This window comes from Podarcis bocagei, assembly GCF_964188305.1.
Source record: "Podarcis bocagei genome assembly, chromosome: 12".
NCBI classification, from domain to species: domain Eukaryota; kingdom Metazoa; phylum Chordata; class Lepidosauria; order Squamata; family Lacertidae; genus Podarcis; species Podarcis bocagei.
The window spans coordinates 10,319,453-10,341,592 of NC_138137.1; the positions used below are offsets into that span (position 1 = coordinate 10,319,453).

Here is a 22,140-nt window from a genome sequence, read left to right on the forward strand (position 1 = left end):
TTTTTTTAAAAAAAAATAATCATTGGAATCTCCCTGTGGGATTCTTGGAAGTCAACACCTGCCTTTCAAACAGTCTTGTACAAGAATGACTCCCCCAACCGAGTGTGGATTAGCAAACTGTGCACACCTCAAGTGATTGGAGGCTTTCAGCCAACTACACCAAAAGTGGCCTATACTAACTAATGTACCTCCTGAGGAGGCTTGTTCCTGTGATCATAAACAATCCTTGCTTATGTTGTAAGTAGCTCTCCTCAGCCTGCTACCCCCTCTTGCCCCTGGGGCTACAAGCATCATCACACCCTGTGGGAAAAGACATTCACATAACATAATTTCCCAGTTAAAGGGTATCATTCTCCACCTGCTACCTACTCCCCCTAGTTAGATAATTTTAGACTATGGACTTCATGGTATCACTGGAGAGCTCTTTGGACGATATTTTCACTTCTTTTAAAATGCTTGCTTATTTTGGGCACCTTCCTAAGGGATCTGCACTGGCTGCTTCTTCACCACGAGACAATTTAAAGGTTTGGCTAATTGCTTACAAAGTCCTAAATAACCCTGGACCAGGTTATCCAAAACAAGGAGTCTTCTTCCATGTCCAGTAAGGGCATGACAATCGGCTAATGGAACCTGGTTAGTTTTGCCACAGCCTGATGATGCTTGTGGTGACACGGAGCTGGCCTTTTTCACTGCTGACACCCTGCTGAAATAAGAGAGGCCACGTCAGTGGGATGCGGGTGGCGCTGTGGTCTAAACCACAGAGCCTAGGACTTCCTGATCAGAAGGTTGGCTGTTTGAATCCCTGTGATGGGGTGAGCTCCCGTTGCTTCATCCCTGCTCCTGCCAACCTAGCAGTTCGAAAGCATGTCAAAGTGCAAGTCGATAAATAGGTACCGCTCTGGCGGGAAGGTAAACGGCATTTCTGTGTGCTGCTCTGGTTCGCCAGAAGCAGCTTAGTCGTCCTGGCCACATGACCCGGAAGCTGTATGCCAGCTCCCTTGGCTAGTAAAGCGAGATGAGCGCCACAACCACAGAGTCGCCTGCGACTGGACCTAACGGTTAGGGGTCCATTTACCTTTACCTTTCAATCAGTATTGGCATTCCACCTGCTCCTGAAGATGCATAGGTTTTTAGACAAGCATTCCACTGAACTTGTGATTTGATGGTTTTAACTGTTTTTCAACAGTTGTAATTCATATGCTTTTAAATTGTTTTATTGTATATTTTAGTTAAGGATGTGTTGTTACTGTGTAGTTTAGTTATGGATTTATGTTATTGTTGCAAACAACTTGGAAGCCATTTTGGCGTATGTGGTATATAAAGTAATAAATGATTATAATAAAAACTTCTGCTGAGTGGGTATCTAGACCTCCACCCTCAAAGTCTTGCCCTGATAACACTACTGACTTTTCTTTCTCCATACTGGATCTTTTGTGTTTTTATGGGAAGCAGCAACAGGAAAAGGTGGTTGGGTGTGAAAGAGCAGAACTGAGATGGACTGTGCAGAGGATACCAAACTGGATTGGGGTATCCAATATCTTAGAACAGTGGTTCCCAAACTCCCCCTGCAACAGACCACTTGAAAATTGCTGAGGGTCTTGGACCATGTAGTGATTTTTTTGCCTGTTGTAGCAATTGTAGCAATGATTTTAAATGCACTTTTATTGCTTATTTTATTTCTTATCTATTTTATTGTATTCTATAGAATTAAAATTGCAATGCAATAAAATGCAACATAAGAAATAAAAGAAGCAGTGAATATTTAATGTGCTGGACATGCCATCTCTCATATTCAAAGACAAATCCACATACAGACTGTGGACCACCTGAATGAAATTCATGGACCACAACTGATCTGTGGATCACAGTTTGGGAACCCCCGTCTTGGAAGATAGGAACAAGGTTCAAGATGGTTTGGACAGAATGCAGAACTGGGGCAAAAACTAGTAGCATGAATGAAAAAGAGATATATTAAATATCTTTATTTAGCTAGGAAGAATCAGATGTACAAATACAAGATGAGTTTTGACAGCAGTAGATGTGGAAAAAGATCTAGGGGTTTCAATAGACTATAAGCTAAAGATGAGTCAGCACTGCAACACAGTAGCTGAAAGGGCTAATGCAATTCTTGACTGCATCAACAGTGTAGAGGAATAATATTATCCCTGTAACAAGAAGTAATGGTACTAATCTATTCTGCTTTGGCCAGATGTTACCTGGAGTCCAGTTCTGGACACCAGAGCTGACAACTTGGAAGCTGACAACTTGAAAAGGAGAGTGACAAAGAAGGTGAGATACTTGGATACCAAGTCCTATGAGAAAAGGCAGAAGGAATTGAATGGGGAGGGGAGGCGCATGGATTATGAACATGGCTGATAACATAGTCATCTTCAAAGATTTGAAGGGATGTCACTTAGGTCAATGAGCAGATTTGTTTTCTGTTGCTCATGAGGATGAATGAATGAATCGGTTCAAAATTATATGTATAGAAAATGTATACTAAACAATTAGAAGATTGTCCTGATGGTACAAGGAGCAGTGGAACAGACTGCCAAAGAAGGCCTTTAATCAGAATCTGGGTGGGCACCTATGAGGGATGCTTCTGTAGTCCAAGAGTCTTTTGTTATGGTCCACTTCAATGATGACTTCACAGGGCAAGTCTAATTGCCATTCACACTTTCAGTGATTGATTGCTCAAACTGATTGCACTCTGTTGCCCTAATTTTTCAGTAATCAATAAAAGCTTACAAACTTTTAATTATTATTATTGCTCTGTAATAAAACATCACCATTAGGAAAATTTGGAGGCAAACTACACATTACACAAAAATGCATTTAATGAATCCAGTACCTGCAATTTTTAGCAGAACAGTAGTGGGTGCAAGGAGCTGTGTAACTCTTTTTCTGCTGGCTATTTTTATGCCCCAAAGCATACATAAACGCACACACGAAGCTATTCTAATGGAGGGTGGCATGCAAGGCAGAGAAGTCTAACATTAATGAGGGACTGAAGTTGTCAAATGTTGTGTAGTCAACTTGAAGGCCAAAATGCAATTAAAAAAATATAATTAAAATCTTGTCTCATCCATTATTTCACTAGCTAGATTTAGGTAAAAGCACTGTCTTGCAGCATCGATACCATAGCTACATTATAGTGACAATTAATAATTATCTTCTCTAAAGGATTGTAAGGATTACTTTACAATTGTAAGAACTGACCAAAATAATGTATGCAAAGCTCTTTGAACACTATACATATAGTATATATGGTAATTCCATGAAAATGTCAACCTACAGTCTCATTTCTCATTTTCATATATAGTTAACATGTTCTATATCATTTTAAAGATAATTTCCCAAAGTTTCAAAATGTCACTTTACAGATGAATAAAACAACCCAGGACTCAGCCACCTTAGTAAAGAAAAAGCGTTTTATATGCGTTAAAACGCTGTGGCACCAGATGGCGCTGTGGAGTTCTGTCTTTTGCCAATGTGATTTCCCACTTTCAGGTTTACAACGCATTTTCCTGAAACCCTTTTTTTGATGTGTCTCGATCCAGCCCCACAGTGTGCTATGCAAGATGACTCTGAATCTCTCTTAAGTTTCTTCTTCTAAAGTTCAGTTAAAGAGTTCTCCAAGAAAATACATAATGGGTTAATGACTGTTTATGGTATGTATAGTTTTACTTTCCCATTAGGTGAAAGGACAATAAATTTTGCATTGGAACAAAATCAGATAAGCTTAGGAAAGCAAAACATGAGTGTGTTACATTGGGGTGGGATATTTTCCCTCCTTCAACAAATGAAAAGAAAATTCTATGTGTTTTAATTTTATTCGCTTCTTTGGGGTTCTTAGCATTATGAAAATGAGGTGAGATATTAACTGAAATGTGCTTTACACCCTACAATTATTGTGATCAAAGAAACAGCACAATGGTCCAAGGTACGTAGCATGCATCATTTAAACCTCTTTTTAGGACTCTGGGAAATATCATTGTGGCGTAATAAAGTGAGGAAGAAGAAACAGCCATTGAAGTACGGGTGTCAAATTGCAACATTGTTATTGTTAAATTTGAGATTGGGAAATTGAAAATAAAATTTGTTAGCCAGGTGATGTGAGATGGTATTTATTAGTATGGAATTCTCTTCTTTCTTTTTTTAAATGGAGACTGCAGTAACATCTGTCATGCCTGCAAATGATACATGTAGGTTGAAAAAACCGAATCGTTAGGGTGTCACCACAGCTAGGTGTAAGTTCCTGTGGGCACTACAACGTCCCACAAGTATGATGATGATCTGCACCTCGTGAATGCATAGTAAAATGTCATAGAGGCGTTTATTTGTGGGTGTCTATCAAGGAATAATCACATGTTACATTGGCCACAGGTCATTTGCCAGAAAATGTTTTATCCCCCATTTCCAATAAACATTATCTTGAATTTGACACTTGCCCATGAAACGTTTTGCCGCATATGGGGGGGGGGTGATTCGTACTTATAGAGAAAACATTTTTCCAAGCTACAGATAAATTCTTGAGGTTGAAGTCTGTTACATTAGTCACATCTTTTTAAAAAACAATAAAAAGAGAGCACTTAAAATACCTGTCATACTTTTTGAATTATTTTTGTAAGGAAGATCAAGGCAGTCAAGAAACAAATACTTTAATGTTAATTGGAGTAAAATAATATTAGCCAAAAGACAAACTATTGGGTAAAAAAGCTTACAAATGTAACATTGCTACCATAGAATTGCCTTATAATGGCTCAATAGTAGTGCTTTTTTTCTGGGGGGACGCAGGGGTACGCGTACCCCTAAACATTTTGTGAATGTAAGTTTGGCCTCATTGAGGGGCAGTATTTCAATATGAGTAGAAAAATGAGAGTACCCCTATACATTTTTTAAGAAAAAAACCTGCTCAACAGTATATCACATCAGAGACCAATATGATTAATCTTAAATCAACAAGGAACCTCTAACAATAATTTGCTTTAATAAATAAAATTATTATTGAGCATTATATTAAACATTACTGTCTTAGTCCTAGAAAACAAAAAGGCTTCTGGTTTGTTTGCTTAGCAGAACACAAAGCAGTTCAAATAGTGGTCATCACTGTGGCTCTGGATAAAACCAGTCTACGAATGAGAACTGATATGAAAGAAAATCAAGTGTATTATTTTCTGCCCTGGTCCTAGAAAAGTAACATTCTTGTTTGTTCCTCAAGGTATTATTAACTATTGTTGCAAAGGGGTGTTGAATTCTGTCCAAAGAACTGTAAAGTATTGGAATGAAAACTGTACTTAGGTTTTCTGAAACCATCAATTTATAAGACACCATAAGAATGGGATATTTATGCATTGTGCAAGAAAAGTGTTCGCAGCTAACAGTTCCCTGTCTTCCTGTTACTGATCCGGATGCTGAGAAACCAGATTTGGGGATTTAGACCCAAATATTTGTCCTTAACTCGGTGATAATCTTAGGTGATACTATTCTGCAGAAGTGGGATGAGGAAAACCCCCTGGTCTGATCTTGTAGTATTACCACCTTTCCATGACTCAGCTCAGCAACTTGCCAACTTGAAAATGTCATTAAAATGTCATTGCAATTTATGACATGATAAGTATGTATTTGCTTGCTTGCTTTGTAGCCTTCTCTGGTTGTGATGCTTCCCCACATCATAGTTTCATAATTTGCCTGAAGCTGGGAGATATAAATGTGTAACTGGGCTATGCATGGGTAAAACAGACTTAAGATGTCTTGTGAACCTTTCATAAATGTTCCTCAGCGGGTTTGGTCTGTTCCATCGCTCCACAAATTTTAAGGGACTAATCCTTTAACAACCCTTAAAATCTTCATGTTTCTAATTGTATAAGATGTGTTTCTTCTTCTTCTTGATATTAGCTGGAAAGTGAGGATCCTATTATGTACTGCACGAATCCCCAGGGGGTGATGGGACATGGTGATGCGCTGCCACTCTTGGGGAAATTATATGCTTCCACTTTGGAATGTGGATCCTCTGAATTTCTTCTCCATGTGTAGTCAGGCTGTAGGGTGAGAACATGAACCTTCCCAGGGAAGATATGCATATTTCTCAGCTTTGAGTAAGGTATGGAGGTGTGGTGAGAGGAAGCATGAGTTTCTTAGGTTTCTGTGCTTTGTCACACCAAAAGCCACCTTCTATCTCCAGGGAAACTAGGGCTACATCATCAAACCTTTATTACCTGGAATGAAGGCCAGTTGAAGTCACTGGACCTTACTTATGAGTTCAGTACAAATAATTAAGATTGTGCTATAAGAGGTATTAATCAGCAAACTTGGGTTGAGGATACATCTGTGTGGATGGTGAAGATGATCACCCCAGAATGGAATGGAAGAAAACTTTGGTCAAGAGACTTTGGCTCATGATGGACATACTCCTGAACGCCTTTCTTGAGGGGCAGAAGTGTTTTTCTTGCTGGCTGACAAGGCCTTAGATGAGTTTAGACAATACACTTGTGTGAAGAAAGTACAAGGCTTGTTTCTCTATGTGGCTAGCAGTGCCGGCGACTTTCATGACTCTTCTTGTCTGTCCCTAAAACAACACAAAACTGTTTCTGCACAAGTCTGTCCCGTGACCAACAGAGAACCAAATTTTTAGTGGGGTGAGAAAAAAGGACCAATAAAATTTCAGAAACTTTAGAGTGTCAAAGAAGATCAAAAAGACACTGTACTCCACAGAACAGCTAACTTCCGTTCCTTTGCTTAATTTTTGTGGTTTTTTTTGTGAGCTCCGTGTTCGTCCCATAGAGTTTTGTTCATTTGCCTTTTATTTATTTATTTTTTAGAAGAAGAGATTTCTTGCTTTGAACTTGTCTCTCCTTCAGTTCTGAAGCTGTTTGTGGACATTTGGGGATATGGCCCATAAACCATTTTGAACATATGTTGCCTTTCATTCTTGCTTGCTCCCAAGTGCTGTTTTTATTTTGCCTTTATTTTTCCACTTTCCACCTTCATCTGGATTCTTCTAGATGCTACCTATTGCATCCTGCATTTGTCTCTCAGCCCAAATAAATGGCTTCCTTTGAATTTCTGCCTGCAAAGATAGGACTTTCCTCTTTTTCAAAAACTTAAGATAAGTTACTGTATAGCTGAAACACAGTAAATCATTTAACTAGTTTCGACTGTCCGATGTCCCTAGGGCTTTGGAGCATCTGGCTTGGTTTGGTTACTTGAAACGTACAGAGCTATTTGACTATTCTACTGGGATCACCCAACAGAAAATGTACTTTGCAAGGCTGACAAATTCTGGTCTGGATTATACGTGTTGATTTATGGACGTGCTAGTACATAAGTGATCTTGCCTGCCTTGTGACGTGAATTGCTTTCCTGAGCCCTTTAAATCTGGTTCAAACTGTTACTTCACACTTGCATAGTCATCACTTAATATTGTTAACCACTATATATCGAATGTGTGAAAGGGTCATCACAGATATCACCTTCCATTGATTTGAGCACAAAACTTTTCAAACCTGGTTACTTCACAACATTGGCTACCTAACACCAAGTATCTAGAAACTGAATATACAGAGATCAGATGATGTGTAAGCATGGGTCAACCAGCCGTAGATAATTACTGTTGCAGATATTCCCCCTTTTGCTAGGGTTGTATAATATTTTCCATTCTTCCCAGAATGTTTCCCATTTCTCTAACAAGCAAATTAAGCTGCCCTAGTCATTCTGTAGCCATAGAGGACATTCCAAATGCCTGACTTCTGCTACCCTCATTCCAAAGGGTTCAACACAAAGATGGACTTGATCGGTATCCGTCTGTCAGTTCATACTTTTTTGCTCATGAAGTTTGGCATGAGACTCATATTCATGCTCATCTGTTATAAAGGGCTTTCCATAAAGAGTGAGCTGTTGCTAATCTTAAATTTTGGTCTGCTTAGCACCAAAGGACACTGGCATAAAAGCACAACACAGTTCACAGAAGGAGGGATATTTAGCTTCTGCTGCCATTGGGCCCTCAAACCTGACTGCCAAGCAGCCTTATTTATCACTCAGTGCCCTCAACAATAACACATTTCCTTTACCCCTAATTGCCTCAAAATTTCCTCCAGCTGCTGCTTCCCCCCCAACTTTGCCTTATCCATTAGACATATTTAAATTTTCCCTTTGTTTTGTAATCTACATTTTTTCACACCCTAAAATTACAGCCCTTTCAAGGCGCAAGTCCCTCCATTCAAATAGCTGAACACGGTGTAATTTTAGCATCATATAATTTCCTCCATAATTGCTAAATCATTTTCTTCCTCTTCTGCCACCCTTCCTTTTTATTTCTTGTTTTTTAAAGAAGAAGGAAGCATCCAAGGAGACACAGCTAAAAGAGACAGGAGATTTAATAAAGCTAAGACTGCCTCGCCGCATGTTGCACTATGCCATTGAATCACAGAGCCATAAAACAGTATCTCCTCTGTGTGCAAACTTTTCATATCTGCTCTTCCATTCAATAAATCTTAAACTTTCTGGATCCAAAAGTCATCTTAAGTTCACAAGTGCCAAACTCTTTCAAGTGTATCAATGAAATTCCCAAGTAGCATGCAACAAAAAGTATTAAAAACATAAAATGAAACTGTTTAGGGCATTTTTAAATTAAATCAAATTTTGTTTTACTTTTCACTAGTGGTGCCTTAGAGATGGGGAGAACTGACATTTATCAAAATAAAAGTCACACATTTTCACTCTCTTGTATCATGAATGTTTTGTCATAATGGATTTTCGTTTTAATGCTCCAATTACATTTGTAACATTCTTTCAAACTGAATAGCACTAATGACTTCCATTATTATTTACATGCTTCTTTAATTATAAGGTTTTGCATCTCACTCATAACATTCTCTTTCTTTCTCGCTCTCTCCACTACCCCAGATATAAGGCAGATGGATTCGAGCTTTCTGACGCACAAAAGCTCGTGATGATTTAGCCTACATTAATACCTCTTCGTAATGTGCCCACAATCTGAGCCCCTCACAGAGTTGTAAATTAAATAAAGGAAGAAGAAGAAGTGTGTACGTTTCTCCTCAGGAAAATCACCAAACACAGAGATATATCAAATCTCTTTAAAGCAGTATATATGCAAATTTAATTGAAAACAAATATATATCAAACGGCTTCCCAGGAGAAATGGAAATTTCTCTAAATTAGTAGCACACAAAGCAATAATGCCTATTCTTAACACGTTTAATTTTGCCTGACAGTTTCCTTTTAGTTAAGAATGGTTGCCATTCACTTGGATGGGGAGAAAAGCAAGGGTTAGAATCATAGAATCATAGAATCATAGAGTTGGAAGAGACCACAAGGGCCATCGAGTCCAACCCCCTGCCAAGCAGGTTGCATTTGGGGACATGGTTATACCCATGTGAAAACCCTTTGCATGTCATATTGGATACAGCAGTCATTGTATTGTACAAGGCTCCCATTTGCACTCACCTCAACAATCAAAATAACACGCTAGTAAAAGTATATAACTGATCCAGGGAGATGCCCAGAAGTATTTTGCTGTGCATTGCTGTGCAAAACAAGAGCATAAGAATATCCTGCTGGATCAGGCCACTTGGTCCCTCTGGTCCAGAATCCTGTTCTCACAGTAGCCAACCAGATGCCACTGGGATGCATGAAACCCACAATCTCGCCTCCTGTACACAACAACACTCTCACCTCCTGTGGTTTCCAACAACTGGTATTCAGAAGCCTTCTGCCTTCAACAGTGGAGGCAGAACAAAGCCGTTGTGGTTAGGCAGTTAAACAGATTTATATGTTAGAGAATGCCACCTGTCCTATGTTTTACTCTGCCTTAGGAACTCAATCACATTTACAATGCTGTGGCACACATCAGAGCTGGCAGAACATCCTAATTTCCCAGGCAGAGCTAGCCTACTGCATGAATACTAAAGGTGTCAAAATCCACGTCTCGGTAAGCCCTAAAATTTGGTGCAGCATTACTAGAAAAATCTGACATGGAGAATATTTGCACTTATCCATCAAGATGGGGGATTCAGACTGCACCGCAAAAACAGCTACAATGTTTTCAGCTTCCAGGAAAGCTGAAGTCTTGCAGACATTGATTTCTATAAAAGTCTGGAAACAGAACATTTGCAGAATTATATACTTCTTGCCCAAACAGGGAGTTCGTAAGCACTCTGCAATGGTTAAGATACCTCCAAGTCAGTCAGAAAGCTGGAATTTGAAACACATATAAAAGATATTGATTAGTAGTAGTAGAGAATAGAAGGGAGAGAGATTAAGATACTTCAGGAAACCCTGAAATCTCAAATTCGCATTGCGCAAAGCCTCTTCAAAAAGTCTGAAACTAGAACTTGTTTGCATTGAACTTGCATGAAGTTTACATCATAACTGGGAAAAGTGGATTAGGCTCATGCACCTTTGATAACTGGGCCAATGAGAAAATTTCAATCTTATCACACAACTACACTTGCTGAAAATCCCTCTTCTACATAACTCTTCCCACCCCCAATTATATAATTTTTATTATACAATACAGTCTCTACAGAGAAAGGAACATAGCATTAAGTTTATGGTGTCATTTTACATGGTCTTAAAACATTAGCAGTCCATATAGGTTCTCCACTGACAGGGATGTGGGGCCAGTGGGAGAGCTTTATTCTCTCCCCTCCTTACGTATGAAAAGAGGGGAGACCAGGTTTCTTCAAGGCATTTTCCTTTATAACCCAATCTGCAACTCTTCTAAGCCCAGTTAGTCATTCTGAACTAGCTATATCCCAAATATTATGGAAGCAGATCTCAAGCGATAGCTCCACCTGGGAATTCCATTGAGATGCTATCACTAGACATGTGGCTACCAGTAGAAAGGGGGGGGGGATAAAATCTTTCTGCTGGATAGTAGGGTTGGAATCTGGGCTTAGTGAAAGCAGGGCTAAGGCTGGGTTTGGCAAGAGAGGTTGTTTTAACCATTTTGGATGTGATGTAGAAGACCCTGGTCCAAAACATATAAACAATTTTGCATTCCCACCAAGCATGAAAATATGTTCCAAGGTTCCATACTCTGGCTTCTCCTCAGATCGTATAAATCTTTCACCTTTTACTACATAACTCTTAAAGATGAAGAAGTCCCATCAGCTTCTGCAACTGGTCACCTACCCACAACAGAGACCAACCGTCAAGCACAGAGTAAGAGAAACTGAACATGGCATGGGATGTTTTGCTGCAGGAGCTCTGATGGCTCGCTAGAGTTGTATTTGGGGGAAGGGTTGCTTCTGTGAGCATCTAGAAACACAGAATCTGTGCATGCAGAATTGCAAGCTTCACTACGCATCTTGCATAGTCTTCAATCAAATTCCATCAGATTGCATTATTTACGCTGTGCTATGGAAGCTCTTTAGCACAAAGTATTTGTCCTCTCAGGTATGTCCCCAAATGTGCCTTTGTTCAGTAATAATTGAGATCTGTGGGAACATGTAATGAAGAAAATGAATAATGGGGTGATCTGGGTAAGAAGAAAAATGTAAGGGGAAAAGCTGTTCTAAGGAAACCTGCCCTGTTTTGTTGCTGAAACCAGTTTGTTTGAGGGGGGGGGGAGTATTGTGTATTAGGCTCACAGCCAGTGATGGGCAAATGCCAGTTTCTTCTTTTCCACATCATTTGAAAGTCCTTATGAAATTCATCAGCATTCTAGTGCATTTTTTTTGCCATATATACACATTTTTGCAAGCAATTTCCGACGTTCGGTATATCACCCTTTATCTGATGATCACAAGCTGGTTCACAACATAAAAATACAAAATAAGGAGAACCCAAAATATATTTTAAAAAACCCAAGAAAACAAAAAAAACCAATAACCCCCTTCCTACAAACACATTTAGAAGGACATAGATTGTTTGCAGAGTACCTGGGGGAAAAGAAAATTGCTGCAGAAAACTTAATCCTCAAAGGATGACTAAAAACGTTAGCATTAATATTATGATTTCTTTGCAGAAACCCATGAGATCGTATAGATAAAGGGAATAAACCCTATTACACGGATTCTTAGATGTTAATTTCGACTGGCAGAAGCCTAGCCAGGAAAACTTACTAAGCATGGCTATAATATGATCCAAGTGGATAACTACCATCAACCACATTCTGGGACAAATGGCAGCTTCATTACTGTCTTCAAGGCCAGCCACACATAAAGGACATTGCAGCTATTTACCCTGGAGGTAGTAAAAGCATGAACTGCTGGGACCAGGTTTCATTTCTTCTGAGAAGGGCACAATTGGTGTACAAGATAGAGCTGATGAAACATATGCTTTATCTGAGCATCTGGGTGTGCAATTGAGTCCAGGAGAACTCCCAAATTGCAGAAACATTTGCTTCAGGGGGAGTGCAACTCCATCCAGAACAGGCTGAACAACTGATCTGAGATCATCAGGACATCCAAACAAGAATGCTTATCTCTTATCAGGGTTGAAACCCATTACATCTATTGCAGGCATTCAATTTTTGATGTGTTCCCTATCAAAATATAAATATATTTTATTTATCAGCTGATAAGTATTCATTATTTTATTTTGTTTATTTGTTTATTTTAAAACACCTTATATCCTGTCTTTGTCCTAAGACTCCAAGAATGGTTAAAAGAATAAAACAATAAGGAATGGGGGGTGGGGGTGGAAATTAACACAATTGTAAAATAGAACAATGCAGTGAATATTGCAAGCAAGCAGGTTTTCTAGAAAGCTTGATGTTTATCAGACTGAAAATTCTGACCCTGTGCATCAAAGAGGTAAAACATATGTACCAGATTTGCATGTCCACACATACAAGCCAGTTGCATTAGCTTTGTGGCAAATGACTAACTGTGGCATCATGTCTACTCAGAAATAAGTCACATTGAATTCAAAGGGGATTCCTCCCAAATAAATGGTTTTAGACCTTCAGGCTAAGTTGGCCAGATGTGTCATTTTGAAATTGCTAGTAGCTGTTCTAGCAATGCAGGCTTTCTTCTATCAATACATAAAACTAGGAGATCAATTAACAAGTACAAAAAGACACACTCTTCAATGAAAATGCACAATAAAACTGTCCCCAATACACGGACAAATGGATTCTCAACCTGGAGGGGCTGGTAAATATGTCAGTATACTATAATCAGAAAGTGGCAAATAATACAAATAATTTTGCCAATGTGGCTAATCTGCCCAGTATGACTGGGCGTTCACTGCAGAGGTGCTGGTGTTGTTTGGGTTGTAGATTAAGCCAACAACATCACATGCTCATGCAGTTCCAAGAAAAACTCACCTCTCTGGAAACAATGCAGACTACACATCACATTGCAGTAACTCTTTTCCTGATAAAAGTCATACATACCACTTACCTTCAAAAGAAAAGTTGCGCAAGTACACAATCTGAATTGATTTCAGAGGAGCTCATGGAGAAATCTCCTACCAGCTGAACAGAAGCTCTGCTCATTTTATTCAAGGTGTTCGGCAAGCTAAACAAGATGCATGTCTTACTGTTTGCAAATGCTTGGTTTCAGTTATGCATCTGTTACACAATTGCTTCTTCTATATTCTGAGTCATTGGTGGTGTCCAAAAATAGTCCTTTCATCTTAAATTAAGAGAAGAGCATTATAGATCATGCAGACGGAAAATCCTGTCTCCTTGCTACTAAAAAATACGCTACAGGGCCTTAGAGTAAGAAAACTGCTGTATTATATCTTAATGCTAACAGATGCTACTGCTGGCCTGCTTAACAGATCGAGAAAGAAAAGAAGTGGGTGGAAAGAAAAGAGAGAAGGATAGGGATTTACAAATGAATACATTATTTGCACACATGTAGGTATTGGGGAAAGGAAAATTAAAAGCATAAGAAGGGATGTTCACCTGTTATGTTCAACAAGAGTACAATCTGTGTACCTATGTACACATAGTTGAGCTGTACACTTGTACCATTGCCCACATGTAGCATTCAACAGGTGTATAGTTTATGTAGGTATGTACACAACAGTTGAGATGTACAACACAACAAACATACACCCTTTCTCACAAACACTTGTACATATGTAGACAACAGCTTGCGCCTGCATTCAGTGCAAAGAATGAACAAGCATTATGCTTATAAGAATGGTGAGCTACTTCTGGCTCATAAGACATGTGCTTTTCAGTTCCTTGTTCTACTCTCCAAAGTTTCATAATCAATTAATTTTCCTTGACAAATTCATACTGTATTGATTGCACCTTTCTGTTTCCAAAAAGATGTTCCAAAGTGCCTGTTAGTTCCTGAGAGGAAACAGAAAATAAGCAGACCAGTATCCTAAGTTAGCCAAAGTTGAGTCAAGACCATTGGGTTCAATAAGCATGTTTAGGTACTTAAGTAAGATTATTTGCATCTGCCCAACTTTGGCAAGCCACATTTTGGGAATAATTCACAGGACTTGTTGCTAGGTTCCATGTCTCTAGGATCCTACTTCAACCTTCATCACAACAGTGGCTCCCTGACTTACATTTATCTTGTCAAGTGTGTCAGAATCAAGGTCCTTTCCAGAGATAGATTCCAATTTATACAATAAATATACAACATTTAAAAATCCAGTTGATTCAAAATTAATAGAGTGGTACCTCGGGTTAAGAACTTAATTCGTTCTGGAGGTCCGTTCTTAACCTGAAACTGTTCTTAACCTGAAGCACCACTTTAGCTAATGGGGCCTCCCGCTGCCGCCGTGCTGCTGCTGCGCGATTTCTGTTCTCATCCTGAAGCAAAGTTCTTAACCCGAGGTACTATTTCTGGGTTAGCGGAGTCTGTAACCTGAAGCATTTGTAACCTGAAGCGTCTGTAACCTGAGGTACCACTGTACTCAGTTGTAGTCTGCACAATGAAAAAGGCAGTTTGCAAATAACAGCCTTGGTTTTTGTGTGGTTCTTATTATACATGCATTCCTTTGGCTCCGACTCACTTTGCAAAAAGTTGCAAACATGAGTATTTCCTGTAGCCAGATCCCCATATTTTATAAAGCACCTAGGGTAATATACATAGTTTTGGTCACTGTTGGATGGCTGATTCCAATCACCCACCCTCTCTTTCCTCTTCCACAGATCACACTCTTGGAAATGACTTGTATCTACCATCTCCTGCAACAGGGCTAGACATTTTTTCTTCCAAACCAAGTAACAATACCTGACCTTTAGCAAAACTACCAATCTGTCCTTAGCTGAACTAAGTAAGATAAAGATAGGAAAATACCATCCTTTCAAAAACATCTTAACCCAACTCTTCTGGGGTAAGGGAAAAAATTAATAATTTAATCAAGGCAAGCTAGGATCAATCATGCTATTTGAAAGGATTTCCTGATGAATGACAAGTCATTAAATGGACCTGCTGAGAAAACAAACCAGCCCATGTGAGGTCTCAATAATGTGATCTTGGAATGTCAAATGGAGGTGGGGAATTGAGGAGCAAAACTATTGAACCAAAGGGAAATATTAAAAGTAAGGATTGTTCAGTTTTCTTGTGAACTTGTAAAGAACAAAGCTACAACAGGTGGCTTGAACTGTTTGATCAATGATTGTTAACTCCTCTTCATAAAGAACAGTTTGTTCAGGTCTTTTTCTTCTTCCTCTTCCACACCCCAAGCATTATGCAGTTATAGAAAGGTGCTTTTTAAATGCATTTTGGCTGAGACATTATGCAGGTGCACAACATGCTAACCAAAGGCTGCAAATTAATAGCTTAGGACTAATAATTGCTCATCCTCTGTACAGCAGAACATTCAGCCCAAATCTGCATGTATGCCTATATTTCATTAACTCTTTTGCCCCAGGAAGTGAAGATACTGTTCTCCTTGCCTGAGTTCTGATGTGATTCTTGATTTAGCACAGAAACTCTGTGGATGTTAAGGGTTATCTGTGTGCTCTATTGTCCTTACCTTTCTGTCAGAAGCTACCAGGGCTTGCCCAACATATTTTGCTGCCTGAGATAAAGGGCAAGATGCTGACTCCTGTTGCCATATTTTGAAGAGCAAAAAAGGACACATTTGCCAACTTCTGCGTTTAACTATGGATCGGTATGTTGTTGTTGTTGTTTAGTCGTTTAGTCGTGTCTGACTCTTTGTGACCCCCTGGACCAGAGCATGCCAGGCACTCCTGTCTTCCACTGCCTCCCGCAGCTTGGTCAAACTCGTGTTTGTAGCTTCGAGAACACTGTCCAACCATCTCGTCCTCTGTCGTCCCCTTCTCCTTGTGCCCTCCATCTTTCCCAACATCAGGGTCTTTTCCAGGGAGTCTTCTCTTCTCATGAGGTGGCCAAAGTATTGGAGCCTCAGCTTCACGATCTGTCCTTCCAGTAAGCACTCAGGACTGATTTCCTTAAGAATGGATACGTTTGATCTTCTTGCAGTCCATGGGACTCTCAAGAGTCTCCTCCAGCACCATAATTCAAAAGCATCAATTCTTTGGCGATCAGCCTTCTTAATGCTCCAGCTCTCACTTCCATACATTACTACTGGGAAAACCATAGCTTTAACTATATGAACCTTTGTTGGCAAGGTGATGTCTCTGCTTTTTAAGATGCTGTCTAGGTTTGTCATTGCTTTTCTCCCAAGAAGCAGGCATCTTTTAATTTTGTGACTGCTGTCACCATCTGCAGTGAATGGATCGCTATGATGACTCTCATTTCAAAACAGAGGACGTGTCCTAGGAAAAGAGGACATATGGCAACCTCCCCATACAGAGGATTCCCATGTTACTTCAACAATGGTGGTGAGATCTACTGAATCTCAGATAGCATGGTTAGTTTAGCGGGGTGGGCCAGGGAGGAGTCATGGAATACACATATTTTTCACTTGAAAGGGGAATGGTTGGGAGGGGGTGACTTAGAAGAAACAGCTAGAGGGCAGTCATCACTCCCCCCCCAGCTTTTGCTGCCTGAAGTGGTCACCTCATTTTGTCCAACAGTAGGGCCGGCCCTGGAAGTTACCATAATAGTGTACAACCAATCCACATGTAGCCCATCAAATGAAAACCTGGAATGTCAGGCTGAAACTACACAACAACACAGGGAGAAGGGTGGGCGCTGTAAACCCTTGCCTTCCTTCATGCGTTGTCTGGTGACATTTAGTGGGGAAAGTGTGGGTGGCGTCATCACAGCAGCATGTCCTCACCACTCTGCTCCATTGGCTGCTATTGGGGCAAGGAAATGCTACAATCCTGGCACCATGTAAGGCCTTTCCTTTTGAGTATATTGCTAGGAAAACACATAAGGGTGGCAAGTACTTGTCTCCCCAAAGCAGTCCTTTGGGAAAGTGTGTGAAACAGAAAAGAAGGAGCTGGGTCCATGCGCCATTGCACCAAGCCAACAGTGCAGGGCAGGCCTTTTTAGGCAAGGCTTAGTGTTGTGCCCAAACCCATCCTCCAATTTCTTGCCCTGAGAAAGCATTCTTTCCCTGAGAAAGAGGCTGCTGTTTCTCCATGATCTGCCTCTTTCTCAGAACATCTTCAAATTCCTTTAGAATTTAAGAACATACTGGATCAGGCCAAAGGTCCATTGAATTCAATATCCTGTGCTCCCAGTGCCCAACCCGATGCCTGTGAGGAACCCACAAGCAGGACCTGAGCAAAGGGGCACTCTCTTTTCCCCCTGCCGTTTCCAGAAACTGATATTCCGAAGCATTACTGCCCCTGACCAATGAGGGTCTGGTGGTGGTGACATGGGATACTATGTGATCCCTGTATGGCTGCCAACATGCTGTGAAGAAGCCATTTCAGGTTTCTCTCTTCTTGTTTGCTTTAAAGCCGCGGTTCTCAACCTGTGGGTCCCCAGATGTTTTTCGACTACAACTCCCATCATCCCTAGCTAGCAAGGCCAGAGCTCAGGGATGATGGGAGTTGTAGTCCAGCAACATCTGGGGACCCACAGGTTGAGAACCGCTGCTTTAAAGGAAACATGCTGAAATAGCAGCAGACGAGGCTGTGTACAGATTTGATAAGATGAATTTAAGCTTAGGCCGCAGAAAGGAAATGGAGCTTTAACCGCTTGCCCTCTGAAATGGCACCTTTCACAGTGAAGGATCAAACTTCTGAGAAATTCAGAACCAGGGGCGTCTGGTGGCGCGGGGCGCCAGGGCGCCAAGTTCTGGAGGGCACCAGGGAAGAGGCAGAGGCTGCACACGGTGCCTCCCGGCATCAGCTTGCTGCCCTCGCCCGCCTCCGCCAAAGCAGCGCAGCACCTGGAGCCTCTATCTGTCATGGCCACCGCGGCACAAAGCGGCCAGCCTCTGCCTCTTCCCCACTGGAGGAGCCCCCCTCCAGCCGCTGCCTGCCTCCTCCAGCCCCGTCGGCAGTGCCGTCCTCCCTAAAAAAACTCTGGGAAACAGGGAGGGTGGTGGTGGAGGGAGCTTTGCACCATGGCGCTAGATATGCTTAAGACGGCCCTTTTCAGAACCATACCAGCCATGACTAGATGCAGGAAGTGCAATGGACAATAATGTGAGCTGAGGTCCTGAGCTGAATGTTTGCTTCATCAATACATTCACAAGGTGGAATGAGGCAAACCACGTTGTCTCGTGCCCATCCCTTCTCAAACTATCCTGCTGCCCTGGGCTCTTTTGGAGGAAGGTGCGGAATATAAATATTAACTCAGCAAACAAACAAACAAATGTGAGGATGATAATACTGGCCTACATCAGAGGATTGTTGTAAGGATAACTGAGATACTGAATGCCAAGGGCTTTGAACACCCTGAAGCATAAATGTCATTAGCTTTGAGCTACTTACTCTGGGCTGAGCAGTTGCTCCTAGATCAATTCTCCTTCAATTCCAAAATAATGAACTGCCATCATATCCGTATTTGAGATATCACCTTTGTGCTTTGAGCACTCTGCAACACTAAGTATTCTCTGGGAAAGTTAAGATAGGAAACGTCACCTTTATTGTAGCATCTGCCATAACAGATTACAATGATTCTCTCGTACCGTTCTGGGCAAATACAAATTTTACACTGTCTGTTTTTAATTAGGGATTGCACTCTCCTTTATACTTATTTGATCTTGTCAGTTTCAAAACTGTCCTTTAATGCTTGGCTGGCAGTTTTTAATTGCTCGCCAAATGCTTATTATAAAGCTTTCGTAAAAACCGCGCATTGTTCACAGTGGATAGCTATTGCAAAAAAAAAAAAAAAAAAAACAAACCCAACAATACAAAAAACAAAAAAACAAAAAACCCCAACCTGTTGCTATTGCAACTGGTGACTGAAATTATTGTACATAATATGATGGTCATTTCAACCTAGACTGCCAGTATCAACTCTTTTAGCTTATAGAATCTCTAGGAGCTGGAAGCTTTGCAGAAGTTTAACACAGACAGTCCTTTCCATGACTGCAGAACTGCTCCATCTGTTGCCTTTCTACGTATCAATGACCTGGATCCTAAGACAAAGTAACTTAAGGAAACTCAGGGAAAACAAGCTCCCCCCCCCCACTGCAACCAGCTGTGCCCCGCCTCTCCAAGACCATATGGAACATGGCAATGGGGGCTTATGTGAACTTCTTTAATTTAACTTAGAATCCAACCCTGATTTTGAGCAATCCCACCCTCACAAAGAAAACCCCGATGCCCAAACTAAATTGTTTAAGGGGATCCCTTGATCTTTCAGACAGACCTTTCAGAGGGGGTGCAAGTGGCTGTAGGGAGGAGGAAAGGAAAGGAAACTTCCCCAAATTTCCTTAAATTAATTTATCTTCAGTTTTGAGCCACAGTCTGTAAAGAGATTTGGCCAGCAATTCATTTTAAAGGTTCTGAAAGATCACTAGCACTGAAACGCTTTTACTCCCCCCCCCCAAAAAAAAAAATCCCTGACATGTTTAATTTGATCTGGAACCTCCAAACGCATCTTCCCTTAAACTCAGGTGAAAGTTGGGAGCAGCAGAACTCAACCGAGGAATTTCTCAATCCCTATCAGAGCTTCTTCATTTTTCTTTGAAATATCTTGCTTATCAGGACTTGAGCAGGAACCTCTGTATTTGCATTGCATGTTGCTTTAGGTGAAGATGCAAATCTGTTTTAGGTGAGGATGTAAATCCATCAAATTCTGCCAAAAGCGGAAGGGAAGGCCAATGCAAATGGTTCAACTCAGCTGAAACACATGGAGATGAAGCTAAAATAATTTCCATCGGTGCTGCTCTGAATATTCTCTGCTGAAGGTGAATATTCTCTTGTAGAAGGTAAGTTCTGGGTAGAATTTCTCCATCCTCGTTTTTATTTTCATTTTTAAAAAATAACATTATATTATAACAATATGTAGCCAAACCCATTAAACGTTGAAAATACTTGCTTCCAATGCAGAAAAAGAAAACAAATGAAGAAAGATAAAATGGAATATGAACTGGGGAGAGGATAACAAAACTCTACAGGCACCTCCACAATCATGTGTGATCAGCATGCGCATGACTGCTGACGCATGTGTGATTTTTGGGACTGAAAGAGGACAGGGTGGGGGCGGAATGGGCCAGAATGTGCATTGGACTGATGCATGTATCAGCTGGGAACAGAACCCCCGCGTAAGTAGGAATTTGCCCGTATAGCACCATGAATAAACTAATAGGAAAAATAGCATCATTTTTGATGTTATTCCTGAAATGCTTAAAAAAATAAAGCCCCACTCATCCTCACTGCTTGTCAGTTTTTAAGTATGCTTTCCCCCCATTTCTGTTTATGGGAATGTTCAAGGAGGCAGGAGAGGATATATTGTTTAATAATATCCTTCCTAACTTGCGCTAGCAAGTTCTATAACTTAGCAGAGTTCTAACATTGCCTTTTTAAATATGCAGCGGTTAGCTTGTTGCAAGCTCGTTTAAGCTTCTCAATATAGGATTCCTGGTAACCCCATTTAGGTAAAGGTACCCCTGACCCTTAGGTCCAGTCGCGGACGATTCTGGGGTTGCGTGCTGAGGGAGCTGGCGTTTGTCCGCAGACAATTTCCGGGCCATGTGGCCAGCATGACTAAGCCGCTTCTGGTGAACCAGAGCAGCGCACAGAAACGCTGTTTACCTTCCCGCCAGAGCGGTACCTATTTATCTACTTGCACTTACTTTCGAACTGCTAGGTGGGCAGGAGCTGGGACCGAACAACGGGAGCTCACCCATCGCAGGGATTCAAACCACCGAACTTCTGATCGGCAAGCCCTAGGCTCTGTGGTTTAGACCACAGTGCCACCCACGTCCCGTAATCCCCTTTACTAACCCCGAAAAAGAATAGACACGACACAATCTTGTGTAAAACGTATAAAAGAAGTTTACTCACACATTCAGTTCACAGATGGATCCCTGAAGGCAGACTTAGTTATAGAAGTACATACAAGTGGAATCTATCCCATAAGGAGATAGTCCCTTTGTGTTCTGTTGGCTAGAATCATTGTTGCTTCTGCGAGGAATGGAGTCAAAGAGAGAGTGGAGGGCTGTGTGCCTGGTCCTTTTGTCACCTGGACAGGTAAGGTCACACCCACCTCTAGTCACATGCAGAGGAAGTCTGCCCCAGCCCAGGAGGAAGTAGGAAGTTTTCTACTGGCTGCAGCAAACATCCCTTTTCATGTCCACTCTAGGAATGTTGTATTTGACTGCTATCTGTGTTTCACATCCCACACTGTTTGGTGTCTGTCGGAACTGCTTTGCTTGATAGGAAGCTGGTTGTTTCTCCTTCTTGAATTGGTTACATGGATGAGTCCAACCAAGCATGGAACGTACAACAGCAGAGCACTATGTATCAAATCAGATCTATGTGGCGATGCCACTGTGCGTAAGTAAAAGAACCCTAAGTGGGGAGTTTGGCAAGAAAAGCTGAAATGTCATAGAGGAGTGACATGGAAAAAATTGGTGCAAATCCCAGCCTAATTGGAATGACTTAGCAATATTTTTTTCAGGAGTGGAAGCCGAGGCTACACTTCTGGACCCACTTTTGACAATAAAGGAAACAGAGGTAAAGTAGGTCTCCGTGTTAGGTGAGTTTATCAGCTATTACGTTCCATAAATATTGCCTGGACTTTCTCTTTTGCCGCAGGAAGGACCACCAACAGCAGCTGCCATGGCAGAACAGGGGGCGGTAGGAGCCTTCACAGTTATTTGATTCGGCGAGAGCTGAATTTTGCATGTTGATTTGAA

The 22,140-nt window shown here is 41.0% G+C and overlaps 1 protein-coding gene across 2 annotated transcripts in view; it reads right to left on the reverse strand.

Annotated features, from left to right (window-relative positions):
* The window catches only part of ARPP21 (cAMP regulated phosphoprotein 21), a 248,662-nt gene that overhangs the window by 175,414 nt on the left and 51,108 nt on the right, over positions 1-22,140 (reverse strand). Inside the window, exon 1 of one of the 2 annotated variants that reach the window (XM_081164497.1) lies at positions 13,371-13,658. The exons of the other annotated variant lie outside the window; for it this stretch is intronic. The gene's annotated coding sequence lies outside the window, so the exon portion shown is untranslated. Of the gene's footprint in view, positions 1-13,370; positions 13,659-22,140 lie in introns of those variants that run through there. 2 annotated transcript variants of the gene reach the window in all.